Raw genomic sequence first — 6,336 nt, 5'->3', positions numbered from 1 at the left:
TTTAAATTTAGTTTTTGGCATAAATAAATTTATAGTATTTCATTTTGAAGAATTTTGTTACAGTATTACGACTTCAGAAGATTCTGTGTATCTGTGTGTTGATTTTGTTTTGTTTCCTTACAAATGACTGTTGATAGATCGTTTTGATCAAGTTGACTAAAGTTGATAACAGGTGCAAAGAAATCTCCAGAAATTTTATTTTTTAAAGTTGTCAAGTCAAGTCTAAGCTCTTCCAAAAATATTTTAATTCTCTGCTTGTTAGTGCGACTCTTACTTGCACTTTGCATAACAACTGGAGCTGAAAGAAGCTATTGCTGCTAACGCATTACGCTCTCGGGGACAGTTTGCCGAGGGAATTAATTAGAAGCCGCGAAGTGGAAACGTGACTCCAACGGTAGCCGGAGAGCCCTCTTCGACCGGTGAAATAGTAATCGTAGGTTTTGGAGAAAAGGTGAAAGTTGTTTTCTTGAATCCCACCAATTTTCACTTCAAGGGTAATCCTTTTATATGTGAAATCTTCGCCTTTTTTCCTTTCTCTCTCCTTGTACCTTTCTTTCGCACCTCTTTCTTTAATTCCCACCGCATCATTTCTGTTTTGTCTTCCATCTTTTAACTTATTCTTTCTTCTTCTTCTTCTCTCTCTCTCTTGTATCTTCCCTCTTTGCTCTTTCTATCTCTCTCTTCCTTTCTTCTCTCTGTGTCTCTGTGTTTTTATTTATTTATTTATTTTCGAAACAAGTAAAATACAAAGTTCTCTAGGATATCAAGGTTTAAGGACGTACAACAAAGTACCAGAAGAAATAAAGAGCTGTAATATGAAAGAAATTGAAAAGCAAATGCAACTATGTTGTTTTTGTAGGTAGATAAGTATATTGATACACTTACATTTTATTTTCATAATGACATATGAGATTTGCACAAAGAAATAACATTGTTTACATACCAATAAACAATGAAGTGGCATGCCACAATTTGTTACCAGAAGACCTGGCCAAATGAAAGGTCCTTCAGCATTCTTAGTGATTTCCACACACACTACTTGAAGATAAAAGTAACAAATGCCACATTTGCGCATGTCCTTCACGATATATTCCTATGTGGGCCATATTGAGTTCACCTCACATAGTGTTCTTTTTTCCTTTGTTATAAACAGGACTGTAGATTATATTCTAAACTAAGTACATTGTTGTAAAGTACAAATATGGGCTATCATAATATGTACATACTACAGATATAAACACATATCACTTGGAAGATGTAGTAAGTAATAACTTGACTATGCAATATTAGATCACATAGAACACAGTCACGATGTTCAGCTATTTCACTTCTTTCTCTTCAAGTTACTGGACCATAGTTACAGCCAACAGGTTCAATCCTGTCATTCAAACTGTATAAGTGACATACTAACGTCAATTGTTGAATTTACCATGTAACTACTTGGAAACAGCAATTAGGCCACATTGGGTGAAGGTACCTTAGATGATGAGAGTGTCTTAACTAAAGTTGTTTTTTGAGAAGCACAGGCCTTTATGCTCTCTGAGACAGTTTTTAGTATCTTCCTACCTTTTCAATATGTTGTGTATGTCCTGTCCCTTTACTACCTTACACTTTTAATAATTCTCAAAGAGCTTTTTACATCCCCTCTTTTAAACTCCCATGTAAGGAGTTTAGGCAAAGGGATTTCCCCCCGCATACTTTGCAGTGTGCAAAATGATGCGGACGGGCCCAGAAAATTTTAACTCATTTACCTTTTTTCCCTTGCCGCCAACATATTAACGCATTGAGTGTCGTTACCAATGGTCCAAGGATGGAATCCTGGAGTGGGCATGGCGGTCTCTTTTTGTTTCTTTATCAGTTTCATATAGTCACCATTCGTCCCCATCTCGCGATTATTCCAAGAGTCAGAAAAGCGATTAAATTACATATATATATAAATGTATTTATCTCTTTCGCTCTTAATCTCTCATTACTTCCCTCTCTCTCTCTCTTTCTCTCCATGCTCCCTCTCTTCCCTTCTTTACTCTCTCCCTCAAGGGGTCCTGGGTTCGATACCCGGTGGAGGCACATAGTGGTTCGGATCCCACTTTAAACTGTAGGTTCAGTTCCGATTAGACTTACTGTGCATAAAGTGGACTTTAAACACCAACTCAATCCAATCAATTCAATCCACTCGCTCCCTCTTTCTCACTGTTCTCTCTTTCTCTTCTTCTTCGTCTCACTATGTTTTTAATCTCTGTCTCCCAGGGGTGTATATTCCAGGCTAGCTAGGATATCTGCAAAGCCTGAACCCTAGAAAGTAAAATACTGAAGAGAAACTTCTTCTTAGAAACTGTGTGAATTAAGCTGATTTGAAAAAGAAGATAATGGCGATTCTGAAGTTGGCAACCTGAATTCTTAGGAGTTGGCAACCTGAATTCTTAGGAGTTGGCAACCTGAATTCTTAGGAGTTGGCAACCTGAGTTCTTAGAAGTTGGCAACCTGAATTTATTATAAGTTTGCAACCTGACTACCGTTAGGATGGCAACGTGGCTTCCTTGAAGACGTCAAGAATTAGTCTAGTCTTCTCCCTTCCTCTATAGCCTAGGACGAGGTGTTAGACTCAGCATACGCCACTGCTGTCTCCATTCTTTTGTCTTTAGTCTCATTAGTCTCTTTCTTAGGCCTTTGTTCAAAGCTTAAAGAACACACACATTATTCTAATAAGAGCTTGCTTTGCCATTGATATGCGTTATAAAACATATGGTATGAAATAGTTTTTGCTGTTTTTTTTTGTTTAAAGCTGTACAGATCGTCCATGTTTTCTTCTATCCCTTCATGTTTCCTATGGATCCCGGGTTCGATACTCGGTGGAGGACCATAGGGTTCGGATCCCACTTGAAAAAGTTGGTCCAGTTCCGATTAACCTATATATGCATATGGTGGACTTAACAACAACGTTTCCTTATTTCACAAGTGTTTTTCTATTTTGTGTGTGATATTTCTTCTCCCGTGTCCTTTAATGGTTTTCTTTTTCTCTGTTCAAATTTTTTCGTGCCATAAACAACAACGAGCTATGAGAAAGAGAAAGTGTTCTTTTACTTGAGCATCCATTCTTGCTGGAGATGTGGGCTCTTATATCCAAGAGAGAATTACCTTGGGAGATCAGAAAAAGTGGAGTGGCATGTCCACAAGGCAAAGTGTCTGTCCTGCTTTGTTATCATGGACAACGAATTGGCGAATCCAGTTCGCTGAGCATGTGAGGAATTTCTTCTCTTATTTTTCCTGTGCCATCTGAAGCCTGAAGGTCATGCATATGACTGAGTTTTGCAACAGGAGGGATTGTGTTTCTTGTTTTTAGAGGCATTCTGGAAAGTTTTATTGATAGTAGAAGGACCTTTATCTGAGGACGACTGCATGCCTTCATATATATATCCTGGAAAATATTCTGTTCTTGGTTTCCTGTCCAGTGTGGGAAAGAAAGAAAGAGCCTGCAGGTTGAGTATGACTTTAGTAGTTCAGTGGCGTCATGCGGTGGGCGATAGCCCTCCGCTAAATACTTTTATCTCCACAAACCAAGGAATGTAATCCCGGGATCACGAGTTCCAAGGTCCCGGGATCCAGTCTCCTTTCTGCTGTTCCGAAATCCGGGGATTCCAAGGTTTATACTACCGGATATTAGAGATTATTTGCATTAGGCATTCCAAACACATTTCCCGTCTGTATCCATCTGTGTTGACTTGTTACAAAGCTCGTAATTTCAGTGGATCACAATAGTGTGGTGGTGGGGGGGGGGGGCGGAGGATGCTATTTATTACTCCTGCTAATATATATATATATATATAAAGCATCCACCAGCTAGGATAAGCATCTTCCACCTACTACACTGTCTGCATGTTGAACCATACAAGCATCCCCCCACATATTTTCAAAACTGGAAGACACATCCCCCAGCAAGGAATATCCACTTCGAGCACGTGGTCGCTTATTCATCTGTTATGCATTGCCGTTTCCGACACATATCAACTTTTTTTTTTCTTTTTTTTTTTTTTTTGCGTCCTTGTCAAACTATTAAAAGGAAAGAAGGAAAGGAGAGGGGCTAAATGATTTCTCAGCATCAAAGATCGGGATCCCGGAATTAAGAGTCCCGAAATCCCGGGATTATTCAATCTACTCGGAATTGCATTCCATACTACCAACCACCCCGTTGTGGACATGCCGCTGAAATAAACTGTGGAATTCAGTTTCTTCCTTTCTAGGCCGAAGTAGTGATGGGTCGTTCGTGAACGAGTCGTTCAAAAGTAACGACTCTCTCTTGTGAGCGGTGAACGACTCGTTCACCAGAATTGAACGACACGTTCAAAGAGTCGTATGTGTGCCACGACTCCTCCGCCCGCCAAGCAACTATTATTCCATTATTCCCTCTCCTTTCCACGAATTTTGCGAGGAAGGCGCATGCGCAAGTGTATACTCGCCTGGCGGCCGGAATTTTTGAAAGAAAGCAAGTCGATTCTGCGGGCAGCAAATGGGGACTGGAGAGGAGAGGGAGGGGGGGTCCTCTCTGTTCCTTTTCCCGTAAAGCTGGCTGAAACGTGCCGTGTACGATGAGAGGGGAAGGAGCATGCTCGCGAGTCGACTCTTTCCTTCGTTCAAAGAGTCGTGGCACACCTTAGCGACTCTTTGAACGAAGGAAAGAGTCGACTCGCGAGTGTTGTTTGCAGAGAGAGAGCGCGCAACCTCAGCCCATGACGGGCAGCGAAGAACAGCCAACAAATTTGTCCTGTAGTTTCAAGTTCGGCCAAACTATTAGCGCTAAAATTACAAGAAATTAAATGTTAGTAAAAAATATTAGGGGAGTCTTGTAAAAATTTTGAGAAGGTGTTAGGCACAGACCTCTTGATTACAATATTCCGATTAGCCTTTATGTGCAGATAGGATAGTCGGGACTGGACCTACAGTTTAAAGGAGGATCCGAACCTCCACTTTGTATTGAACACGGTACCCCTTGATTACCGGCGACGTTATCACTACGCCATCGGGGAGACCCGATTAGCCTATTGGAGCATAAAAGTGGACTTTAAACATTGTCTGACAAAATCGTTTTCATATGACGTGAAATATTTCATTAACATTAACGTGTAAATATTTTACTAATGAAAACAGCATTAAAGAATAAATATAGAAGTTTAATCATAAATCTCATCGTACATGATACTGCAAAAAAGCTTTTATTGAATGACTGCAGAATTAGGAACAACTACGTAAGATGGACATGGGTCATGTTCACGAGTGATATAAACAGCTGTTGGCCATCTGCGGTGAGCCTACGTGTTAAGGTGTTTTACTAGTAGAAAGCAACATTAAAAAAAAATACATACGTATAATTTGGCCCGCTTTATAGAAATTCGATCATACATTATGATATTGGCAGAAAGTTATATTGAATGACTGTAGAACAACAAAAAGCTATGGATATGGGATGGACATGGATAATGTACAAGAGCGATATATATTTCTTAAACACAGCTGTTAGCCATCCGCGGAGAGCGAGCGGGTGGATCCTACTTTAAACTGTAGATCCAGTCTGCTGGCGAGACTGCCGCCGCCGCGCCTTGTGTAAGAGAGCTCGCGACTCGCGAGCGAACGATGAGTGAGCAGAAGAGTCGCTAAGGCGAGCGAGTCGTTAAGGTGCTCCACGACTCTTCGTGCCGTCTCGAGAGTCGTGAACGATGAGTGAGCAGAAGAGTCGCTAAGGCGAGCGAGTCGTTAAGGTGCTTAATGACTCTTCGTGCCGTCTCGAGAGTCGTGAACGAATGATGGGGAAAGAGTCGTGGGACTGTGCTGTGACTCTTCGTGCTGTTTCAAGAGTCGTGAACGAGCGATGATGTGTCGCAGCGCAGATCTGGAGTGCATTTTGTTGACTCGCTTTCTCACATTTGTTGCGAAATTAAAACCAGTGATCGAATGAAAAAAAGGAAGAATATGTAAATGCACGTTATTACTAATAAAAGGTTGATATAATTATATAGCATTTCTGTGTATGCTATCGTACTGCATAATTTGCATTATCCGCAGCATGAAATGTAAACTGAAACAAGATACAAATATAGAAAATCTCACTCATGAGGCAGAGTAATGAAAACAAGTATGTGCAATAAATTTTGTTTGTGTGTGTGTGTGTTTACTGTTTACACATATATGTATATCCATACACATACAGAATCGTATTTGTATTTTTCTTATTTTATGCCGCTTTTCTTCAAATTTTAAGTAATCGCGACGATGAGGATGATGCGTGATGATATAGATGAAGGGACACTCGTAAAGAATATCCTTGACCAGACCGGGACTAGAACC

The sequence above is a fragment of the Lepisma saccharinum genome, chromosome 10, assembly GCF_977018435.1.
Source record: "Lepisma saccharinum chromosome 10, izLepSacc3.1, whole genome shotgun sequence".
In the NCBI taxonomy this organism is placed as follows: Eukaryota; Metazoa; Arthropoda; class Insecta; order Zygentoma; family Lepismatidae; genus Lepisma; species Lepisma saccharinum.
This window is presented reverse-complemented; position numbering follows the sequence as displayed.